This window comes from Cardiocondyla obscurior, linkage group LG07, assembly GCF_019399895.1.
Source record: "Cardiocondyla obscurior isolate alpha-2009 linkage group LG07, Cobs3.1, whole genome shotgun sequence".
In the NCBI taxonomy this organism is placed as follows: domain Eukaryota; kingdom Metazoa; phylum Arthropoda; class Insecta; order Hymenoptera; family Formicidae; genus Cardiocondyla; species Cardiocondyla obscurior.
In genome coordinates, this window is record NC_091870.1 from 72803 (window position 1) to 97146 (window position 24344).

Below are 24344 nucleotides of genomic sequence, written 5' to 3' on the forward strand. Positions count from 1 at the left end.
ATCTGTTTAAATTTAATTTATTTATCGCTATAATACATTTCTTCGTTATTTTGCGGATAAAATAATATATTCGGTAAGTTTGCTTGTTACAAAAAAAAAAAAAAAAAAAAAAAACGGACGTTTACATTTCGTATAATAGATTGAAATTCAAAATTAATATCGCGTAAATATAATTTCCAACAACATTATATTCTCCATATAAAATTCAACGAGAATTTATTTGCTCTCTCATATGGAACTTTGAAAAATTCATTATGCACATCAAAGGATTTACTCTTTATGATTAATTGCAAGTAACCCCACATCCCTTCCGACTTTCGATTTGATGACCCGCGCGAACCTCAATCGCTTTATTCTGCTAAATTACTTAATGGATGACTTTGTGGATGGCCAAATATTTGCTCACAAGCATGCATCTCCAATCCAACGGTTTAATTCACAGTTACGTGTGCGCGTTTGCAACGAAATTATTAATCACTCGAAGCCGCAGAGCGTGCGTGCGGGAAATCACTGACGAGAGAAACACGGCGTTAATCCGTTTTCGATCGGCGTTACGCTCGAGCGTTACAGCGCTCTCGGTTTTAGCTCCGATTCTCGATTGCATTTTCAGCAATGGCACGCCCGGTTTCCGCGACGATAAAGGAAACGGATAACTGGAGCGCAACAACTTTTTTTTTTTTTTTTCCCCTTTGGCCGATTTCCCTCCCCTCTGCCCCCGCAACTCGATCGAGAAGCGAGTTAATCGCCGCAGGAAGATTCGCGGAGCACATCGATCTAGATAATCAAATCCGCGAGCGCACTTTTATCCCGCGCGATCCATCGGATCTGGGGAAAGCATTCAATCCGCGCCTTCGACCCTTTCCTACAACAGCCCGCCGCTCGCAATCTCTCTCTCTCTCTCTCTCTCTCTCTCTCTCTTCTTCTCGTTCTCGCATTGCAAATATAATTTTCCCCGCTCCCGCGCGAGCCTGAGATCGATATACACCACCCCCTCACCAAGGCAACCATACGAGCAACTTTGCTCCACTCCAATGTTCTCAAACCATCAACCTCGCACTCTCTCCCACCACTCTCGGCGGGTATCTACCGCCACCGCCACCGCCACCGCCACCGCCAACCCCTTTATGCTTCACCCCCGACGGTGTCTTTTTCGCGCGACTATAGTTTCAGCGAGCTCCGCGCGAAATTATCCTCATCGAATGCGAGCACGCGCCAATGTTACAAAGTGCAAATCCTACACAAAGTACATAAAGAAAGAGGGCTATCGAGTGGGAGAACCATCTGATTCGGAATCACGATGAGCCCGTGGATTACTTTCCCCCGATAAGAACCCGATCTAACGAGAAGAGATGGCCGAGAAGGAGGAGCTCCATCGTGTCGGCCGAAATTGTGTAAGCGGAGATACGATTATACGGTGTAACGCTTTGCGATGGTAAATGTTGTACCGTATAATCGTATTACCGCTGAAATATATGTATATTGGAAAACCTCCGAGTATCTTTTATTGAAGGGATTACGCGGGCGTCAGCTTAATCTAAGGAATCGTGTTTTCTTTTTACCTTGGAAGTCGACGTTCTACACCTTGGCGTTTAAGCAGCATCGATCAATCTTTTATGCGGCTGAAAAAAAATGCACGCGATCGATAATCCGATATAGCCTCCGCTTTTCTCGGGATATATACGCGCGCGTATTCCGCCGCATACGTGCGCCAGAACTAGGACAACTCCGGGCGTAATATCGCCCTTTTATTGCGTAATTATCGACGAGACGACAGAACGAGGATTTTCCTCGCGACGAAGAAAAATTCCCTCGTGCCTCCGTGATTGCGTAAAGCTTGCATTTTCTCGCCTGGCTGGCGCAATTTGATAGCGCGTGCACGGCCGGTGGAAACGCCATTGTGTTCCACGTTGACAGTTCTCAGACCGGGAAACCGGATCACGCGAGTCTGGACCGCCGTGAAAATCGAGCCGACGTTACTACCTCTCGGACAGGAAAATTGTCCCGGAAGATCGAATTCTCTCGCTTTCAAATTTTTCCCCTCGTCGTTCCAGTTTTAAATTATTGTAATGTCGCGTATTTATATATGTCGCGTAACATTTCAAGAAATAAATTCGCGTAATTTACACGCGAATGGAAGATGGATGTACTTCACTTTGATACATTTTGACGTTTCTTTAGCATATACGTGACGAATTTTCGTAAAATAGATCGCACCCTTTCATTGAATTTTTTTATGACGTTTTGCAAACATAAATCTTGACCGCTAAAAATAATTTTTTTATTCGTTTACGTAATTTTCGTTTGTAGGTCAAATCCGATGAGATATAAATATATCTATTTTTATTTCTTTCGCGCAACTTCGGTAGTTATTATCAGCGGATTTTGACTTGGATGCACTTCGTTATACCGCGTATGAAAGCCCGCCGAATTTCTCTCGACAACGCGGATGAATTTTCCAATTCACGTGTCGCCAAATGAAATTACGATCGTGCGAGAATTTGTCAATTTGTCCGCATCTCATTCTGTTTTCGGATCATTTCGATGCAACGCGTGGCCTCGCACAATTCCCACATGCGTGATTTTACATATTGAAATGTCACGATAGCCTTTCTTTCAAAATTAAGCTCGCGTTGAGTGGAAAAAGCACGCGAATGACTCGAGAAAGATGATAGTCGCAACCCTGCATTATCAAAAAAATAAAAAATAAAAAAATAAGGTACAATTTTTCCGAAAAATATCTGCTCTCATTCTTGGAATCTTTATTGAAAGCATAATTTCTGCCGTCCACACAACTAACTGACGTTTCTCTAGAATTGACCTCACGTTAAACACGTAGACAGCAGTTTCAAACACGTGGCAGTTTTGAATGACAAGTCCCTCCCTAAGTTACTTTCGAGAGAAGAACTTGCATTTTTCGGACAAAAGCCGGGTGTGGAATACATACATTTTTCATCCGTATATTACAGCTTTGTTCGAAAAATAACGCTTTTATTCGGCAAAACGCTTCGTATTCGGAGCCACCCTCTTTTTCCCTAGCACAGTTATCCTATAAAAAATTAAGATAAACTTCGCAGCGTTAAATAATATATAACAACTTTTCGTGTGCAATCCATCAACCTTGAGCGTTTCTAAAAGAAAATAATCCCGATAAAGAAAGCGAGCAAAGAAATGTTAGAAATTTTTATGGCTTTTTCGCGGAGACTGCAGCAGAAAATACTGCTTTTATTTATTTTTCGTTCGTCAAGCGCGTACGCCGAGAAGTCGGACCAATACGTTCGTGTATCAAATCCCAGGCCATCAAAGCCCTTCTGCATTCTTAACAATCACGAGGGGGCGTACATCCCCAGCGTGAATGCGAGCGGCCCGCTCACATTTCTCGAGATTATACGTCGATAGCGTATCGGGGTCATTCCGTCCCCGTCATCGGCCGTCGCGATCTAATCCGGCTGGGCGCTTTTGCGTGCGCCTGTGCCTGCCGACAGCCTCTAAGTACCGGCGATACACATTGACGACGACAATGACGACGACGACGACGACGACGACGACTGTACCCAAGCTGTGTCGAGTTCGAATCAATAACGAATCTCTCTTTCTCTCTCCTCCGTTCTCTCTCTTCTGCTTTCATCCCCCGCTCGCACCCCCACGGGCTCTTGTCCTGCCTCTTTTTCCGCGACTTGCGAGTCGCCGGGGGTTGGACAACAGGGTGAAGAAACGTGCCATGTTGTCGCACAACCGTCGTAAGAACTCTACTGTAAATATCTCGCGCGAAGTTGGCAAATATCTGAACGAAGCCACGGTATGGTCCGGAAACCCGGCAATCCTCGAGGTCCAACCCTTCTTGCTCGTCTAATATCACTAGCCGCGCGTCGCTGCCGCCGGAAATCAGCGACGTCCCTTTGGCATGTTACGACACCCCAGCTCCATTTCCGATTTTGCAACTGTTCACCCGGTGCCGTGCGCCGCCGTTCTTTTTCGCGACGGAGACCGAAGTGTAGGCCGACAATTCATGCCAGATAACATCAGCGAATTTATCATATTTATTCAATATATTTATTATATATATATATATATATATATATATATATATATATATATATATATAAATGTATATATATAAATGTATATATATAAAATAAGAAAGACTGCCTTTCTCATAAAAAAGTTTCAAACCCCTTAAAAATTCGCAAACTTGTTTACCTCATTTAAAGTTAAAAAAAAATCTTAATACAGAGTTTTACAACACTATTCCCGTCTCAGAGAAACTACTTATACTATATGTCGCAAGTTTATTGTTCGGGTCAAAACTGGTATTAAAGCTATTTTGTATTTTTATTCCTTCTCTTTTGTATTATCGATACGAAACGACCTGCATTGCGCGTTATTTACTAAAAGCTAATTTGGATTAATAACTAATTTTCTGGCGCAGCGAGTTTACCGAGCTGCCGCTATATAGGAGTATTCAATTTTACAAGAGAATAAGTTTGAAAGACGAATGCGCAACGTAGATCTCGCGAATTCGGCATCTCCACGCTCCGTTGTTCGGCAAAGTAAACTCCTCCGCAATTAAAGTGCCTGCAGTCGCAGTTATGACTTAATGCAATTTCGGTCTCTTGTTGCGCGGCTACGCGCGATCGTAAATTACATTTTCCTCGATAAAGAACGGCGCCGGGCGGTGGCTCGAACAGTTCCGTTAATCGGTCTGATTCCAAAGATGATGGCGACAGATGGTACAGCTGGATAGCTACAAATTTATCGGTGCTCCAACGTCACCTCGGGCTCGGTGGACGATTAAAAGGATTCGCGCGACAGAAATAACTCTCGCGCGTATTACCCCGTCGACATCTCCGCTTTTTCATCGTCTGGTTTTAGTCGCCCGAGATTACGAGCCCGCGAACTCGGACGATTCATCTCGCGGATACGCCGTCGTCGATAAATCTCGGTGGATCATAATAAAAAGCGAGTCGTCGCGAAAATTAATTCAACCGAATTGATGGCGAACAATAACAGTCTCGTTCAATTTCTCCCTGCAAACGGTCCGATGGGCGCAATTAGAAAAGTACACCCATCTTTCTGCGGAAAAAAAATAATAAAGGCAAAGAAACGCGCGATAGTTTTCACAAGGGAGAATTATTGGTGGGTCATTTTTCTTCGCGGTCGAAATTTAAAAGTAATAAAAAAGCACAGCGCAGAATATTTTTTTTTTAAAAAGATTCTCCGATTCTTCAATTTACGAGGTGTCGTCGTTGCACAGGGCGCGCGACGATTTGGCGCCAGATCAATCTTTTCGTGCGAAAAGATTTACGAACGCAACGGCACGCCGTTACGGTCAGCGTAAATCAAAAATATCGTTTTCACGCGATATGTTCCGATACCGGCGTTTTGTTAAAGGCGATCGCGTTTTCGATTAGCACATTTTTCTCCGTCCTTTTCGGCAGACGTCGCGCGTTCTGCATTCCTCGCGGCATTGTTATATTTTTCGCGTAACAAACGGGGCACCGCGGATATAAACATCTTCAACGATATAATTCCATTGTCAACGTTTAATTCCGCGTCGTATAATTTTTACCGCAAAACCTCTGTCCGCCAGCACGTAATGCGAGGACGCATTAAGATCTTCGTGGCAAAAGAGATACCACCGCAACGGAAACAAGCTTCCTAAATGTCGCTGTTCTGAGGCACGATCGTGATAACACCGATAATACGGAAAAATAAATCCGTAACTTTCGCGTTACGGTTATATGCGTGCGCGGCGGTGTAGATTTTATATTAAAAAAAAAAAATCACGCTTGCATGGATTTCAAAAGAACTCTCGAGTAGCATAAAGTAATACACTATTCTTTATATGTATACGGAAAATATATTTCTTTTCAACTTTGTATAAATTTTGCGTATCTCCGTTGCATTTATTTCACATAACATTATATCGTGCCCCGCTGCGTGGAATGCGTGGAAAAAATTCATAAAATCTGGAATACGCTTGTCGCTAAATCAGCTTATTTTGCGGTGTATTAAAATTATTCAAAAACCCAAATCCGATGTCTGGTACGAAACAATTTATTCAATAAGTAACGCCTCTCAAAAATATACTATACATGGTCCCAATTTCTTTTTTTCAATTAATGGTCTGACTTTATTCCTAAGTTAAATAAAATTTGGTTTTGGTTTAAAATTTTTTTTCCACTAGCGCACGAGGCAATTTCATCTTTCTCAATTAATTTTACTTATTTATTACCTAATTCCACTACATTATTTCAATAACTGGAAAGAGCTGTAAGCTTATCCCTCGGATATTTTCACTATCGCAAGCCTCGTCGCGTTTTTACTTGGGAAATATTGTGCACGTATGCACACGTTTGCGGAATATGAGACGATAAGAGCCGAGTATAAAAGCGTAAAAACCGAAAAATGACAAAATGAAACGCGCACACAGATACATACATATAGTATATGTGGAAGACTTATCAGTACCCTATTTTCATTATGGAAAACTTATTAATACCTTATTTTACGAAGGGCGACCGAAATGTATATGTAGATTACGTGGCATGCATATTGAGATACGCGTCAACTTCCGGTGACCATATGGCGTGCGCCAATTTATTACATCCTGAACCCCTCCCTCCCCCCTTCTTCCCCAAGAGGCGCGTTAATCGATTTTAGCGATATCAAAGATCAAGCCGAGAGATCTCGCGCAAATTTAGCTCGCCGATATCGCACTAACGTGAATTTAACGTCGCTTGATTCGCGCGTGAAATATCGCTCTCGTATATTTTTAATTCTATTCGTTGCATTTCCGACGTTTTCGAAATTGAGATATACCGTTCTCGGATTTAGCATTTCTGTCGAAATACATCTCGGCGTGTAACAAAAAATAAATTAATTAATAAAAAAAGTATATTACGATTTATTTTCACGACAGAATTAAATTTTTTTATTTTTCACCCGCGTGGAAACAGTGCATTCAAACGTAACTACAAATTATGTATTGTATTACGCGTATAAATTTGAAGAAGTGAGAATTTTTCACGCGAAAATACGTCTGCGAGCGCAAACGACGCGGATGGAAGTTATTTCATCTCTCTTATTTCTGGAGACAGAGGTACTTTCATGATACTTAATGGACGGAGCACATTCCGGAAGTGCTCTCAGGTTATTTCGGAGTTCGATCACTTTCTCGAAAGTACTTTTAACTCGTGCTTAAGGACTGGAAATGCCATTCGGTGAACGACGACGCACTCGGCAGAAGAAAATTTCCTTATTATTAAATCGCATCTTATTTCCGGATTGTCGACTTCGTTTTGCGACGGCTCTCAGGATCTTACCTTCCGTAAAACCGAAAGCAGCAACGTTATCAGAGACATTTCGAGGAATAAAACCGATTTATTAATGTCGAATATTTGCAACCGCCGTGCATCGCGACGACGAAGGAACTTTAATAAAAACGTGTTGCGGAAAGCAAAGAAAAATTATTTTTTTTTTTTTTTTACGCTATTCCGGTTTTTCGCTTTTGTTTAAAAACAGAAAAAAAAAAAAAAGTATGTACCAAACTTTGTGGATAAGAGAGGAAGCTAAAGCGCAAAAGTTTTCGACGCGGCTTTCTTGAGGAATATTTAGAGAGTTCCGCAAGTAACACCTCGCTAACTGCAAGTACTTGCTGTTGGCTCACCGCAATCTGCCGTGATTATATGCGCTGCTGTACATACAGACTACGCAGTGTCGTCTTTCTACGCGAGCTTTCGCGGTGGAAGAGTGCAAACACGCCTTTTGAGACGATACGAACGAGCGTCGAGAAACGTAAAACCTAGCGAGAAGGAAACGGAAAAATTATGTCAAGCGTAAAATTTTATTGATTACATTACGGGAGCTATAAATTAAACAGGATTGCAGTTTTCGTTTATGTATGTAGTAAATAAGGCATTCCCCGCCTTTTTTTTTTTTTTTTTTTTTTTCTTCCTACATTTGTTGCGGAGAGATAATTGAAAAAGTTAGTCGTACGATTTTTGTATTCATACGGCAGATACGCGAAACGGATTCGCAGCAATTACACGCACCGATTATTCCGAGTTGTGAATTTATGCCGCAAGAAAACGTTTCATCCGATGAATATTTACGCGGTAATACCGTGCCTGTGGAGTATGCGCAAAATAAAAAGCTCGCATTAAGATTCCTCGGCGGACGGGGAGGTTGTCTTTAATTGAAAAATCGTTAATGAACGTTCGCTATCCACTCTTAATCTCGCGTGATTAATTCTCCGGCGGACTTTGCATAATTTATCGCATCGATTTGTAAAGGGGCTTTCTCGCACTCGTGCGAGATTATGTAGCTTTAAATCTTATAAATGTCCGCGAGAACGCGCGATCGTAAAAGTTGCGGCGCAAAGTCGTTACTCCGTTCGGATACACCGCCTCCATTCGCGGATATCAAATCTCGGACTATTTCAATTTGTAAGTTTGCGGGGAGGAGCAAAATCGTTGTAACTTCTCCGTATCCATTCGGGAACTTTATTTCTGCTAGTTTCTGGTCCGCCGCACGAACTCGAAAACTCATTTTCCGACCCAAGGAGGCGCGAGGAGCCGTCCCGTGCTCCTTCAGCCGAACGAGAGGATCGTTTGCGCCTTGTAAGTGACTTTGTTTATTAACTCAGCGCCCGTGCACCCGAATTTCTCGCCCGGCCATCATCCGTGGAATGCGAAATACGCGCGCTGTAACAACAATGGTGCAAAGTATGCGTCGGCATCGGGCCGAGATAAAAGTGATTTATTTTGCGCGGCGCTGTAATACTTTGAATGTCACGCATATCATGCGCGGGCGCGTCGTAATTTAAAAAAAAAAAAACGTAGGTGTACGTGGTGGCTTCCGCGATGTTTTACAAGTACAGCCTTTTTGTCGAAAGGTCCGTTCGCTTGCCAGAAAAATGAATCTTAATTTCTGCCGTCGTGCGACACGCGAATTATAATTTGCGACGCGTTGCGAATCTTTCCCGCGGTGTTTTCCGATAATTTTTTTGCCACTCAGGCGATTTAATCGTGCGTGGGATTTTCGATTTTGAGAGCGAATGTTTCACGCCAGCAGCGAAATACTTGTAAAGGTTACTAGGGATCTAACACCGCCGCGTTTGTGCTCCGATTTCCGACGGCTAAGGGAATCGAGTTACACTTTGACCTGCGGCATACTACACGTAGGAGTCGCAGGTGTTGAACGTACTGGGGCAAATAATAAATAAATACTTGGTCCTGTATGTGTTTGCGTAAAATGCATGACAAGCGACAAATGTGTTAGACTCTGCTACCGATCATCCAAACACGTATAAGATCGTGCAGAAGTAGGTCGAGAAGTTGCAGAGCGTAATTCTTTCGTACAATACTTTACTTTTGGATATTTAAAAAAAAAAAAAAAAAAAGAGAGAAATTGTAGATCAATGTGTTTCTTATGCTCCAAAAATTTTTTTATAAAGCTCTTAAACGATATACTTACGCGAACGCGTTTTAACTATTTATATCGAGATATGCGAAGAAAATTACGCTATATTAAATTTCGAGAAATACATATTCGATCAACTTTTTATAGCAATTATCAAGAGATAATGATTAAAAAAAGATGCAAAGAATCTACGCCGCAGTTTAGTTTACAACAGCACGGGGGAATTATTCCGCACATATTTACTGTGCCGTTTATCCTCGCTGTCGTACGTTTGGCACATTTTTCGACGCCGCGATTCGACCGAGACTTCCACTTGGTCGTGAGAGTATGGGCGGTCCGCGCGATGGAATTGGCTGCTGCAAGTGCAGTTCTCGTGGCGCTGTAAATTTCTCAACACCACCGAAGGGAATCCTTTCGTTCGCGCGGGTCGTATAACTCTTTAATGCTCTCCAACGAGCCGTGCTCTCCCTCCCTGCCCTTCTAGAGCGCATCCGTTCGTTCCGCTCCAGAAGGGTTTCGCTTTGTATCTTGCCGTTTTGCAAAAGAGAATGGCATCCCTTTGGAGCTCGGTCCTTCCTGGCGTGTCGCACAGGGGCTCCCTTGTTATGAACACGCTACTTTGCCCAGTTGCATATTGCGGTACGCGAATTTCGTGACCGGGCAATTACGATTGTGTCAGGGTTGCCCTGAATTTTAAGCGAGTCCTTGTAAACGCCAGTGCCTATTGCCACCCTCGTGTTTTTATACGTAGCATTCATATTTTAATTAAATTGACAATGCGAACGAACGGAGGAAAAAGGGTTACTGCTTTTTTTTTCTTTTTCTTTTTTTTTTTTTTTTTTTTTTTTTATTATTATTATCGCGTTATGTATTTCGGACTAAATGGATTGACGAGCCGATCGGTCATTAATTTTGATAAATGAAATTTTCCGCGGAGAAGTAGAGCTGCCGTTAACGAGCTGTGCCGTGCTTGTGCAGTTTTTTTTATCGCCCTCCATGCTTCGAGAATATATCGGTCGCGTTATGAAAATAACTTCTGTTCTTCGATTATCGCGGCGCGAGTGGAATTCATTTTAACGCGATGGCTTACGTGAGCTCCGTGCGATTGCTTCCCGCCAACGTCGCAGAATTTTAATAATTGAGCAGTTTAAACTTTCGGCGCCTAATGCGAGCGGCAAGTATTATAGGATCTGGTATTCTCGAGATAACGCAAAAACGCTTTTAAAACATCGTTATCATATCGGTGGATAACACGCATATTAAAATGTACGCGGTCGTGTTTAATGTTTAATTCGAACTGTGTGCGTCGTAGCAATAATTCTCCGATATTGTCGACCTAATGTAAATTATCATTCGCGTAACCGTGGGTGCTTATATCTCGTTCCGCGAGGTTTCTCTGTTCTCGCGATAATTGCTCGTTTGTTATTGATTAATCGCATCATTAACGCCGTTGTAACTAACTGTTCGGCATCGCTTTTTAATTCGATTATCTTCGACAGGAAATTAATTATTCTAATTATTTTTTCAATCTATAACAATCGACCGCCGCATTTACCTCGCGACAAGTCAATAGCGTTTATTGAGCGTGCAGCGTCCTGCGGTTTTTCTTTAATCTTCTCAATCTTTTCGTACGGACAAGCATATTTCCGCTGATCGAAGCTCAGCTTCGCCGAGACGGCGATCATCTGGACTTGAATATTTTCCCGGAAAATTTTTTATTCCCGCCTCGTTGGATAAATTCTGATCTGCGAGAACGACGGGAAGCCGGCAGCGTGTAAAAAACGTAGTTACGGATTACTCTGATAGCGTAAAGTATGCTATTCGCTCTCGAGGGGATGCTAAAAATCCATTTCTTAGTATTGACGCAGAAATATCTGGTGCCGTTCCTTATAAAAGCCGTTCATTTTAGAGCCGGAGCCTGCCAATCCGCTTTCAAAGAGCGAGCGAGTGAGAGATACGTACTCGAAGGGATATTTTTACGGCTTTCACGCGCGGAATCTTTCACGTTACATTCGTATTTATATGGAAATGAGACTGCGAGGCATGGGAAGGCGCGGTAGTAATCGGTGTGTACGATTTAGAACTGAGCTCGACGTCTCTCTCGCGTCGTCGCAGCGGAAACGTTGCAACCTGCACGCCACTCGCCGTGTCACCGCACAGCGTCTCGTGACTCCCGCGCGCACACATATACCTCCCCCATCTTTGCATTGATTAGTCCATTGTGGTTCGTTAATGACGTCAGGTTGCTACAACAACAATAACCCGCGGCACGGAGCGATTCGCTCAACGTCGGCGATTAATTCCGACGGAATTGATGGCATAGCGATAATGATCGAACGTAGGCGCGACGCGGAGCGACGGAGGGGAGGAGATTGATACGCCGATAAACACGCAGCAAGAGAAAGAGAAAGAGAGAGAGAGAGATGTGGAGAACGAGAGAATATTCGTGACATAGCCGCGATGGGAATTTGAGATGTAACAACGATACCTCGTTTATCTCGATATTTCCGGCGCGAGTAGGTAATCCCGTCGCGCTCGAGCGTATGCTCAAAGGGGCGAGGGCCACGCGGGGGCGGCTCTCCCATGAGGAACGTCACCCTTCCGGCTTCGTGAAAAGTTACCGGCCCTTTATCGTCCCTGCGGCTACGTGTCAGGAGCAAAGCCGCGGATGTGTTCCCCTGTACGCGCGTACATACGTCGCTTCGCTTGGAAGCCGAGGGACGCGACAAAAAGCGGAAACGGTCGGCGGAAAGTGCAGGAGATGACTCGTTACGCGCTTCCACCATGCGTTTCGGACGAAAGCAGCGGGATAGTCTCGCGACATCGACACAATGTGCGATACGTGTGCACGCTGAGTGCCGTCACTCGTGCTTGCCGAAGGCGTGCGTGCGGAACGATGACGGATCGCTCGTCCGTAATATCGCGCGATCGCTCGATAAAGCGCGTCCGTTACACACACACACACAGAGAGAGACATATATATACATACGATGTTGGACGTTCCAATCGGCATCGCTCTGACGACAGGAAAAAGAGAAAAAGAGCGACGTTAGACTCGATATTCCGTCGAGATGCCGTTTAAGTTACGCGACACGCGTTATACGCGACGTCAACATTTTCCCTCGGCAATAACAGCACGTGGCGTAATATCGATCTTTTGCCAGGCGATATAAATTACGCACTCGAGACACGAATATAATTCCTATTACGCTATTTTTCATGGCTCGTTGTGCCTCTCCTTTTTATCAACGCTACCCAAAACTGTCACGAAAACATTTCGAGTTGCCGTTTTAAACTTACTAAAATGATAGTGCCCTCCCGAATAAAAGCTGGAACCCAAAGGTGAAATTATTTTCGTGAGTTCTTAAATTGATGCTGTAACCGTGTTTGTAGAAAACAATGACCGCAGACATATAGCAGACATAAAGGGAAATAAGAATAATTTTTCTTCTATCTTGATTAAAGAGATTCGTCTACAAGAATTACCACAAACTGAACACGCATCGCAATTGCATTTGCTGCAAAATTTCTGATCGAAATTTAGTGGGTTGAGCGTTTATTACATATGCAAACAGAACTAGGAAATTGTTATGCTTTGCCGTAATAGTATTGTAACCGCCGAATTTATTATACGCATTTTCGGAAGCCGCCCGCTGAAATTTATGCGTCGAATAAATTTTACGTGTCGCCCTTTCGTTCGTTCGCCCTTTAGCATGCGCGTTTATCTCGCGAACACTCCGCATCGAATTTAATACCTCATCGCGTATTTATGAAAATGGCACGCACTACGGGCGATGCATAATACAGCGATTTGTTTGATTTTAATTAATGAGTTAACATCCGCTCGAACTTGCGGTGAGATTCACAAACTGCATCTGACACAAAATTATTTCGCGCAACGTCGGCTTAAAGCGACAATTCTATCCGATCGATTGCTAACGAAAGATATCTTTGTATTATTATGTTATTTAGCTACTGTATAAATAGTTTTTTTTAATTAAATTTAATTTTTATTAAATTAAAGTTTAGTTAAATAAATAATTGGTGAAATTATTATGTACCTGAGCATATATTTAGCTTCAATGCTGAGCTGAACGTGAATTAATATAATCGTAGAGGGATTAATAAGAAATTATTAAATAACAAGTCATGTATTACATTTCGTTGCGATTAATATAATAGAAGCTTTGTCAGTGTCACATTAATTTAAATCGAGCTGTCTATCTGGCGTTGAATCTCTCGAGTTTTTTTTAAAACTACGTAAACCAGACATTGCTTACTTGGTGCAGAACCGTACGTGCAACGTTCACCGCGTTTTTAATTTCCCGTTCTCTGAAACGACAGCTACCAGCGGAATTAGTCGGGTAAATGTTTAAAAATATTTTAATATTGTTTCATATTATATATTCGATTCGCTTTTGTAAGACACGAGACACGTTTTTCGGGTGGCATCGGGCCGAAAATTGCAGAGAACGAGGCGCTCTCGTTATTTTACCGCGTTATTATTTCATTTGCAAAATGAAGAGTCGCGGGTATATCTTCGCTTTCTAATAACAACCGGTTGCAATTTCGTGACGACAGGACTCTGTTTATTCTCGTGGAACGACCGGTTGCTGACTGACCGGCCGCATGAATATTCCTATAAGCAGCTGAATTGTGCTCGTCGGTAAATCTGTACTCTCCATAAATTATAATGGTGCGGTCGCGGCCGAGTCGCTCACCGTTCCCGAAAGATAAAATATTCAGCTTTGATATGGAAACGCGTTATTACCATAACGTCGTCGCGCGATTCGATTTCGTTTCCTGCTTTAATCAGTGCGATAAATCTAATACGCTTCGATCGTTGACCCATTCCATGTCATTTATTATGTATTTCCATAACATGTCATCGGTTCGCGAAAGCGCGCCGCGTTTGTAATCACGTAATATGACAAATAGCGTTCGAGTTGTCGCGAAAACAAATTTGTTAGTTGCAAAGTTCTTTCGAATTTTTTAGCGATTGCAAAAGCAAAACTCTGCCATTCTTTTTATTTCAATAAAAGCGATCGTTCGTTCCCGTCTGAATTCGTGTAATGTTTCTTTTGCTTCCGGTAGTTTTGACCAAAAACGTTTGTACCCTTTGGAAATATCAATTAGAGAATTGAATGGAACGCCAGAGAAGATCGTCATTGATAAACGTTGCTTAATCCTGATATTGACGTGCTATTGGCAATATGCCCATTGTCGGTCTTTTATTGGTATGCACCACTTTCCGATCTCGTCACTCGCCGGATTTTTACGTTCAATCGAACGCTTTTTGTCCCGACGTTTTCTATTGTACAAAATTGTTTAATATCAATCGCGTTTTAAGCCAAACATTAGTTTCGTTTCGGTAAATTAATTGAAAGGATCGGAAATCGATCCGCTGTCACATTTCTCCATTATTCTTTTCAATTTCGCATTTCGACGTTTACTGCGTGGAGGAATCGACTTTAATTAAATTGATCGTGGAATGTATTATTTAAATTTCATTGCTCAAGTTTGATTGTCACTTTTTACAGAACCTAACCGCGCGCGCGCGCAAAAAAAAAAAAAAAAACGACCTAGCGTTTAGAAGGAGGAAAAAAAGGATTCGCTCTTAATTCGCATCTTTAAAGCGAAAGGGCAAAGATTATAAAGCTCCGTGTCACATAGTTTAAGGTCTGCTTGAAATGGATGAGGGGGCACTTTCGTAGATTAAGGACAGTTTGCGGTACGAAGCAGCAAAATAAACGCCGGAGCACGCGGTGTCACTTCAAATCGTAATAAATGATGGATCGCCCTCGTCCAGGATATCGGCTCGCCAGGACGAGCTTGAGGGGCATATTATTCCCGTCGTAATCTCGGCCGGCTTCCTCACACGGTGTCGTGACACCGGCAATTTACGCGACTCTCCTTTTTCTCCACCCCCTGATCCATCTCGAAGCCTCGCGCTGACATCATAAATGCCTTGCATTTAAGCGTGCAACGGAATTCAAATGAGATATAGGTCACCGTATTACCCGATCTCCATGCCACCGTGTTTGAATTAATCAAAGTCTTGGCGTGCGTTTTATTTCAAAGCGCACAGCGCGGTCTTTAATTACATTAATTGTGCCTGGTTTCGTGGGATAAACGTGCGTGCACGCGCGTATTTATTCAATTTCTCGCTAACCTCCGCAACTATTTCTGCTACTTGGCGAGTTCTCCCTCCCATCGAAATGCTGCCGGTGGTTTTTATTTAATTAATTGTATTTTCTTTGCTCTGTCATATCCGCGCGATACGCGCGCGCGTTTGCTTATGCAAGCGGCTAATTACTCGCATTTTTTTTTTTTTTTTTTTTTTTTTTTTTTTACTTTTTCTTTTTGTTCCTATGATCGGAGGCTAATTCTTTCCGGTTATTCGTTGAGAAAATCCATTATAGTTATTTTAATTTCGCTCGTTAAAAGCAAAGCAAAAGGTGCAGAGGGGGTAGCATTAATATCGCGACGGAATAAAATTAGAATGCTACAACAGCTTGTCGTTTGTCGCTGAAAAGTTTTTAAATTTATTTAATTGAGCATCGATTAATCTAAATGAGTCTCGTCGCTCACTCGACTCCTCTATGGTCAATTATAGAGATTAGACGAAGTACCCTCTTCAAGTAACTTGGCTCGAAGCTTTGATCACGTTGGATAATATCGCAACAATGCATGTATGTACGTTAAAGGCCGCATGCAGGATACAGTATATACCGAGTAACCTAAACCTATAATGAGATAATGCTCTTGATGCACGTAATAGTTTCACGCATACGTGGGGGAGGGGGGAAGGTTTGAATAGTCAAGTAGACGCTAATGAGAGCAGTAACGTCGTACGTTTAATCGAGCTGTCACGTTCCCAGGAAATTCGGACCTTAATTACCGTTTCCTATCGTTTTCTACGATCGAGGGTACTTTTCGAAACAATGAATGACTTGGCAACGGGTTAACTTATCTTGCCGCAAGACAGCAGCGTATAGCGAGATGCCTCGATGTTTCAGTAACTCGAGTTAGGTTTAACTTATCTTAGCCTGCGCTCGGGTTTGAGTTAATGCAACTTTACCGAGCGCCTGAAACGAGGAGCGTCCACGTCTATCGTGGACTCTTGGATTAATCGGTGCCCCGCTGCGGTAAGTGCGAAATTATTCGATCGTGTACAATCGAAGCGTTGCCACGGACGAAGCGAAGCCGATTATATTTTAAGTTGCTATTTTTAGCACGCACTCTTAATGCGCCTGGTAAGTAGCGCGCAGATAAATTTTACAATTCCGGAAAGGCAGTTTTTAATAATTTCCCATGGCGCGGGTGTGGCTTGTGTCGTTAACAATTGCGCGTAACTTATTGTGAATTTATTTGGCAGAGTATTATCGCTTTGTTGTACATTTAGAGGACTGTGAATAATTTTATGCGCTTACCCTATGCAATTTTTATATATTGTTTCGATGGCTTGACGAGTCTCGGCTGAGTTTTTCGAAACGAAGGCGAGCGGTGCTATTATAATGTTGGACAATTTTGCTAATTGACGAGATTTTGCATGCTGACGAATTTGCTACACTCTCTCGGGTTCGACCTCGTCGAATCGCTGACCTGCTATCGTGCGTTCGTTTCACTTACAGCTTCCAACAGCACGAATCTTTTTCGGAGTCGCACAAAAGAGAGGGAAAGGAAGATTAACCTCGTGACTGGACCGACCCTGTGTAAGCCCTATGCGTCAATCCGCCAAATATCTCCGGCTTACCCACCCTGGCTTACCCACTAATTCGGAGTGCACAACTTGTCAGTGAGAGAAAAATGATGGGAATTCTTCGGTGGTTTCTTCCCGTGTATCTGTGTTTCATTCGGTGAAAAACTTGCTCGCGTACTTTGCGCGGCGCAAGAGAGTTTACGGGAAATATCGAGCCGTTTATCGGATATCGCAAGTCTGTCTGCCGCACAGAGCTTGTTCTGACATTGGCAAGAGCCGCGCAAACAACGAATGTCGCACGTAAACCAGATACACGTAACATTGCTTTTTCCGAAAAGCCGATTTCATTCACGCAGCTTTAGTAGTTGGAGTAGTCGCGCGACTCACTTTTTCGGAAAAAACAATTTGACGTATATATGTCGATCGATCATCTCCGGGTTTATGCGCTTTGTTTGTCACATCGACTCATTTCTCGCATCGCCATCTCCGCCACCCCGTCAATTCGGTTCAACTGCGGTGATCGCAGAAGGGAAGCGGGATTTAAAATAAAGAGAAGCGTCCCTGTTGCGAGGCGAAGCTAGATCGGATCAGACCTCGAGGCAAATTCAGTGAGGCACGTTCGGCTTAAAATACGACGTTGAGAAATTTTTCACGGGAGACTCGGACGAGACGCCTTTCGCGAGAGCGACTGTCGGCGAATTGTTAGAAAGGCGCGTACGTGATACTCCGACGCGAGCGAGAAATCGCAGCATATTTGACTTGCAAACGGGACCCGCGGTTTCGCTTTAAGCCTCGGGATATGGAGACATTTATATATCTTGATACGTTCAGAAGTTTCAGTCAAGTCGGGAACCGGCGTCTGAATCCGGCGAGAGGGAGGTTACCCCTCGTCGGTACTACTGAAAACAATAGGGGCGGAAGTTTTCTGCCTCTGCTGTTCCTAAGTGGTGAGAGACGCTTTATGGTAGGACAACATACTCAAATCGATAAGAGCGCTCCGCAACATATATATATATATATATATATATATATATATATAGACACATACGTGTATGAATATAGACGGTTAAAACAAAAGGCGTTTCGAGAGTTTCGTTCATGAGAAACTTTTGTATTAATTTTTGTTTCTCCGTAGCGCACTTTCTATTTCTACCTACATAACACGTGCACGGAAAACGTAGCATAAAAAAAAAACGCGCAATTTTATTTTTTATTCGCGGAAAATACGTATTTTGTACATTTTTCGAAGGGCATTGTTTCCGCTCGTTATGGCGTCGAAGTTAAGAGATTGTTAATTAATTTTCAAGTGGAACGAAGCATTCTCGTCCGGTGTTGCGTTACGGTGATCTGTCAGGGTTTCTTACAAATTGCTCGACCGGCGTTCGCGATATGGTGAAGCTTAATTACTCGTCAAACACAATCTACCCCGTTCTGTTTTCCTGTTTACAGTTCGGCTGCATTCTGCAATTAGCGATGGTCACCGGACTAATAACATTTGCGAGATTCAAATCAAATCAAAACGCGCACGCGCTTTGTCGCGATCGGACGACGTAATCAAGGCTGTTTTCGCAAATAATCTCTCGACAGGATCGATCACTTTCGGAGGGGCGGACAACGTTTTAAATCGAGGCCAGTCTAATGACTGTCGGACTCCCGGCTCGAATATATTTCAGATTATCTTCGCGTCCTGCACGAGCACGGCTACGTGCTCCATTTTCAATAGATAGAGATAGTATCGATCAAGCGCTCGCAAGCAGATCAGGTGGCCGGTGGACTGAAGAATAAATAACTCGCGATGCGCCGGAATCGCTAACTGCAATCAGTGCTGAGCCGAATCGCGAAACACAAATCGTTCTTTCCCGAGGGCCGGTCGAATAATGAAGAGATAACAAAAAGCTCCTACGTAACGGTGGTGGGAATCGATTTTTTTTTTCCCCCGCTTAATGAAAACATTCATACATTCTATGTGCACGCGATTACTGAGAAAGATAGAGAGAAAAAAAAATACGATAACGGAGATTCTCCCTTTCCCGTCGCGCAGCTGTTGTTTGTCGGTATTATTTACGCGAAGCATAAATTACATCTCCGAGCTAGTTACGTAATTATCTTGTAGCACTTGCAGTTCCCGCAGAAATTTACGTGGGCGATTTTGCATAATGGTCGCGTTTCGCAAAGTGCGAGCTGCTCTCCTAACAGTTTAGAAATTTCGGCGAAAGTTTGAGTGTGCCAGTCAGTCGCGTAACAGTATCGCAGTACGGAACAATAGTAGTTGGACATCTCGCTCTGCGTCGCGCATCGGATCTTAAGCTTTTCTAGCGATCTAGAATATCGGGGTTGAATTTGGTCGAGTGATTCGGCTGAAGAAGCTCCTCGCGTTGCACGCGACGCGACGCTTACGTATCTCGCGCGGGAGAAGAAGCGGGACGAGTCAAGTGTTAAGCCGAAGAGCACGGCTCTTACGTTTCATGTCAGGGTACTCCGACGTTACTTCGGTTTACTATTCGAGCGGAGGCAGCGCGATAAATGGAGAAAGAAACGCGGCGAGGCAACGGGCACGGTTCGCGTTTTTATTTTACGGCGGACATATCCGGCCGCTCGCTCCTCGTGTATGCTAAGAGACGGCTTTGAAACTCCTCCCCTACCCGACGGCGACCGCCGTCGGTGTTTTTCTACGTCGACGAACGCCACGGTCCACCCTCTTGCTCGCGACCCTTACACGCCACCCACCCCCGTGTATACTTTGAAGCGCCGGCCGCGCTGCGGGAGTAATCTGAGAGCTTGGTACACACTTCGCTCGCGCAGGATACGCCTCATTCATAATTTACAGGGCGCTGGAATACTAACGGCGAGAGAGCGCCGTTCCTACGCGTTTCAAGTCCACTCGCATATCCACCGCTGGTTTCTACATTAACTTCCGATCGCCCTAGTATATCTCGCTTTTACGTTATACCTCGCGCTCTGCGAGCGAAATTGTTATTTCAGAGTCATTACTGTAGTCCCGCCACGTCTGTTTAATTCTTTCGAGGTTTTCGAAAGCGCAAAGCGCAATATAATTTACCCACCCGTACTTCTATCGACTTTTTATATTTTCATGTTTTAACGAATGAGTTGTACGCGTTTATTACGCCGCTGGTACTTTTATTTCGAGTTCTACGTATTCTTTGCACCGAACAATGAGTGTTTTTTTTTTTTTTTTATTATTTCTACCAGAAACCACGCACACGCTACGCGCGCGCTATTTTTTAAGAGACGCCTATTTACAAATTACGAAAAGAAAAAAAAACCATGCGACTCACCGGTCTGCATGAGCGTCAGCGGAGTTGTTGATTTCTGGCGGTGGCTGTAACATAAAGAACAAAAATTAATGTAGACATGCTAGTTATGAATTAAATTTAACACAAAAAAAAAAGAAAAAGTTTTTTTTTTTTTAATTTAATTTAAAGAATTGATATTTACCTATAAGTTGCTCCGCCGATGCAGGATACCCGTCCCGGGCCTGCTCCTCCTCTCAGATGGGACGTGTCGAGTCATCCTTCCGCGCACAGGAAACTCGCGAACGCGCCCGGGTGAAGTTACAATCGCGAGAATTACTACTTATTGAACACTGGTAATCGCGCGGTACTATTGCGGCACTCCCGTTTGAAAAGAAAATCGCATAATAAATTCACTCGCCCGAATACTTTTCGATTTTCGCGAAAAAACGACCGACGAACCGGCTGCGGTTCGTTTAAAGACTAATATCGGCGGTAGCGACACTATAATATCTGCAACAGAAAAAAGACAGAAAATGAAAATTAATAACATGCTGTAAATCAAGTCAGATTAAAAGAAAAAAAATTCTTTACGCGTTTTATTAATTTTACGTAAAGCCGAAAGTGATCTTTACCTTCGAGTTGTTGCGTCGATGCCCGATGCCTATCCGAGGCCTCCTCCTCCTCTCAGGATGTCGGGGATGTAGAGCCTGTAACACAAAAATTAATATTAAATTGCAGGAGCGTTCACATTAATATTTACTGAAAAAATATTAATATTAGAGAATTAAAAAAAATAATTCTTACCGTGGAGCATGCTCCGTCGATGCCCGATGCCTTTCCGAGGCCTCCTCCTCCTCTCAGGATGTCTAGAATGGCATGCGAGACTTCTCACCTGAAACAGAAATGAGAACAACGATTATTAAATGACGATATTTGCCGATGCGTGCTTGCTCGACAACCAGGGCGCTCAAGGTTGTTACGTGAATACCGCGCAATGTTTGCGTCGCGACCGCGGCTTTCCCGGACTATGTGCAGGAACTTCTGGTCAGCAGAAACGCTGTTAGCAACAAGAAAAAAACGTTTTCGATCGGATTGCTCGGAGCTTGACCCGAAGAGGGTCTACAGCGATCGTCCGACGAGCTAAGATAACCTTACCGATGATATGCGTATGATAAACGAGGATCAAACTTACTTTAAAGGGACGGGAACTGTTCGCCCGTATTCTCCGCGTGAAGAGAAGTATGTTAGATGCGATTCGTGCCCGGATATGTCTCCGTCTATCGAAAAATCACCTCACTTCCGGCGCGACCGCGTGCTCATTTAATGCGTGCTGTACAGTCTACTACCTGTGTCGAATGAGTGGGGTGGGGGAAGTCACGTACCTCGCGCTCACCGCTAGCCGCCTACCGCTCGTTCCCCAATACCTATCCCCCCTACCTGTCTTCATCCCCGCGCTCCCCTCGTACGTCTCACCCTTACGCAATTTAACGCGCTGTATTAAGCTTTCTTTCAAGTAAATTGTTTTTCTGAAATATGCCAATACAATTCTCGGCTTGCAACAATCGGTAACATTTCACCGGGATATTCGCTATGCCGTTCTATAATACATAATATAAGATGAGTAGCAAAGTAATTGATATCAAGAGGAGAACGATAAATGATCGATACGTTCAATATCGCACCTTTTACATTTAAGTCACGGTTTTTTTTCTATTTTATTTTTACTCAGGATAATCCTTTGAGGGAATGTGTTTGCTTTCGTCTTTTTTTTTGTCTTCGAGAACTCGGATTCTTTCGTGCTGCTGACTCAACCTTGCAAAATTCATCATGTCGTTATAAACGCGGTCGCGTTCGGTTCCCAGATCTCGTCAGGTGCCGGTTCGATCCGCAGAAAATCGAGACGTAGATTGCCGTGACCGAACCGACCCCGGCTAGTATCATTAGCGACGGGGCAGGCATTGAAATTCGGTTTGACGGAAATTGGGTAACGTGACCACCATCGTGCCATTAAACGCCGGATCGTGGGGTGTAGCTTTGCGTGCTATGCCAAATGTCGCGGAGAATGCCCCACTCGATAAACGATGGCGACGTGGAAGCAGCGACGTAATGATGTTTCCGATAGCGTTAGCATCATGAGATCCGCAATTTCATCGATTTCTGATATCCCCGGTATTTACGATAGTTCTAAAAGTGCAATACGCTCTCGCTATTTTTATTATTTTTACAAAACGTAAAACATTTGTTACGTAAATAGTAATATATGTGGAATAAACTGTTATTTTATTAACGATTCTATTTTAACACTATATTTCGACGGATAATAAAAATATCGGAAAAACGTTCCAAACAATTTTCGGTTGCAGTCAACTATTTTGCCATCCGATACGAAGAAATTTTATTTTTACCTTGTCAACACGAAGGAGACTAGAAAATAGGACGTTTTGCTATTTCCGTGTGAGTGAGGTACGTGCCGCATCGCCCGAAGGATCCATGAATTTCAGCTTGAAAGCGAGCGGAAAGTAGAATTTCCGTTTGCGCCTCTAAAATTAAATTGAACAAGTCCTTTTTATTTCCTACCCGAGCGTCGTCTCTCATTCGAGTAGCGATCGCGCTCCTTATTTCGGCTTTCAGTATCCGTGGCATAGAGGAAAAGGCGTTCTGGCGCGCTTTATAAAGCCCCAAGCAGATTTTAATTACGCGGAAGTTACGAGACAGCGGCACTTCGCGAGCGGTTACTTCGTTGCCTGTCGCCTAAGACCGTCGTCGGGAAATTTAATTAGTCAGATATCGGGTTACGCTATACTTGTCAAAAGTCTCTTATCGGCCACCGTTTCCCGGATTACACGTCCTCGTTCGTATTGTTGCGAGGACTTCTCGACAGATTGCGAACACCGGGCGATCAGTTTGTCCCATTTTGAGGTGACATCGATATCTTTGCGGGAACTTTGAGCACGAAAAATATCTTAGCGTTACGGCAATTCTCGTTGTAACCTCCGTTATATCCATTTTCTTTGAAAGAACAACCGTATTATCGCGCTTACGTTCTCCTCTCGAGCGACACAAATCTCTTTTACAACACCGATGATTCGATGAGGACCAAATCCGCAGCGTTCATCCTGATCCCGTTCACCGCGGTGTAAATAACGCTCTTGGACGGAAAATTGCAAGGTGCTACACGATAGATCGATTTGGCGTTGAATAAATTACCGCACGTCATAAAAATATTCGCGTCGACTCGCCGGTAACTTTATTAAAAATTTAACAGCCGCGGTGGTTTAAGGGGAAGGAACTGCGAACAATTTCGCGGCGCATTACCGTCGTATCGGCCCATCGTTTTACTTTGTATGCTACGAGCAGCCTCTCGCGCGGCGTTGGCGACGTAACAAGCACGATAATCCGTGCTCGGTATAAATACGCAAGATAACGGGATAAAATTCTAAACACCGCTCGCGGCTTCTCCTCCGTATCGTTCGCAAGGGACTACCGGGATTTTTTTATTTAATATCGGCTGCGTAAATCAGGATTGGAAGTATATAACGCCGCGCCCGCATCGTTAAAATTCTTAAAACGAGCTAATTACGCCGCGGTTGCCGCGACGGGACGGACGATCGCCGACGGAAATTATGGGCGCGTCCAAGTTTTGTTAACGAACCCTTCTTCTCCCTATGCGGATAAAAATCACAACGATCTGGTAACGCGCGATTAACGACCAGCCTTCGCCTCTGCAGAGCGGTCTAATTGCAATAGTAGCGAACGAGCCACACATTTACATCCTCGGGGTTCATATCGCGTCATTAGATTAGTTGATTATTGATCGTCTCCCCCGATTATTTAGCCGACCCGATTCGAAATATGCGTATAATATGAACGCGCCGGGAAATGTCAACGACACACGGTATTACTCCGCGTTATTACGCGCGCCATTTCGTCGCGCGAATGCCCGAATTCACCGTTCACTCAGCAGTCTG

The 24344-nt window shown here is 43.6% G+C and overlaps 1 protein-coding gene across 2 annotated transcripts in view; it reads left to right on the forward strand.

The window, feature by feature from the left end:
• The window catches only part of LOC139103789 (multiple PDZ domain protein), an 89038-nt gene that overhangs the window by 14208 nt on the left and 50486 nt on the right, over positions 1–24344 (forward strand). The gene's annotated exons all lie outside the window — the stretch shown is intronic.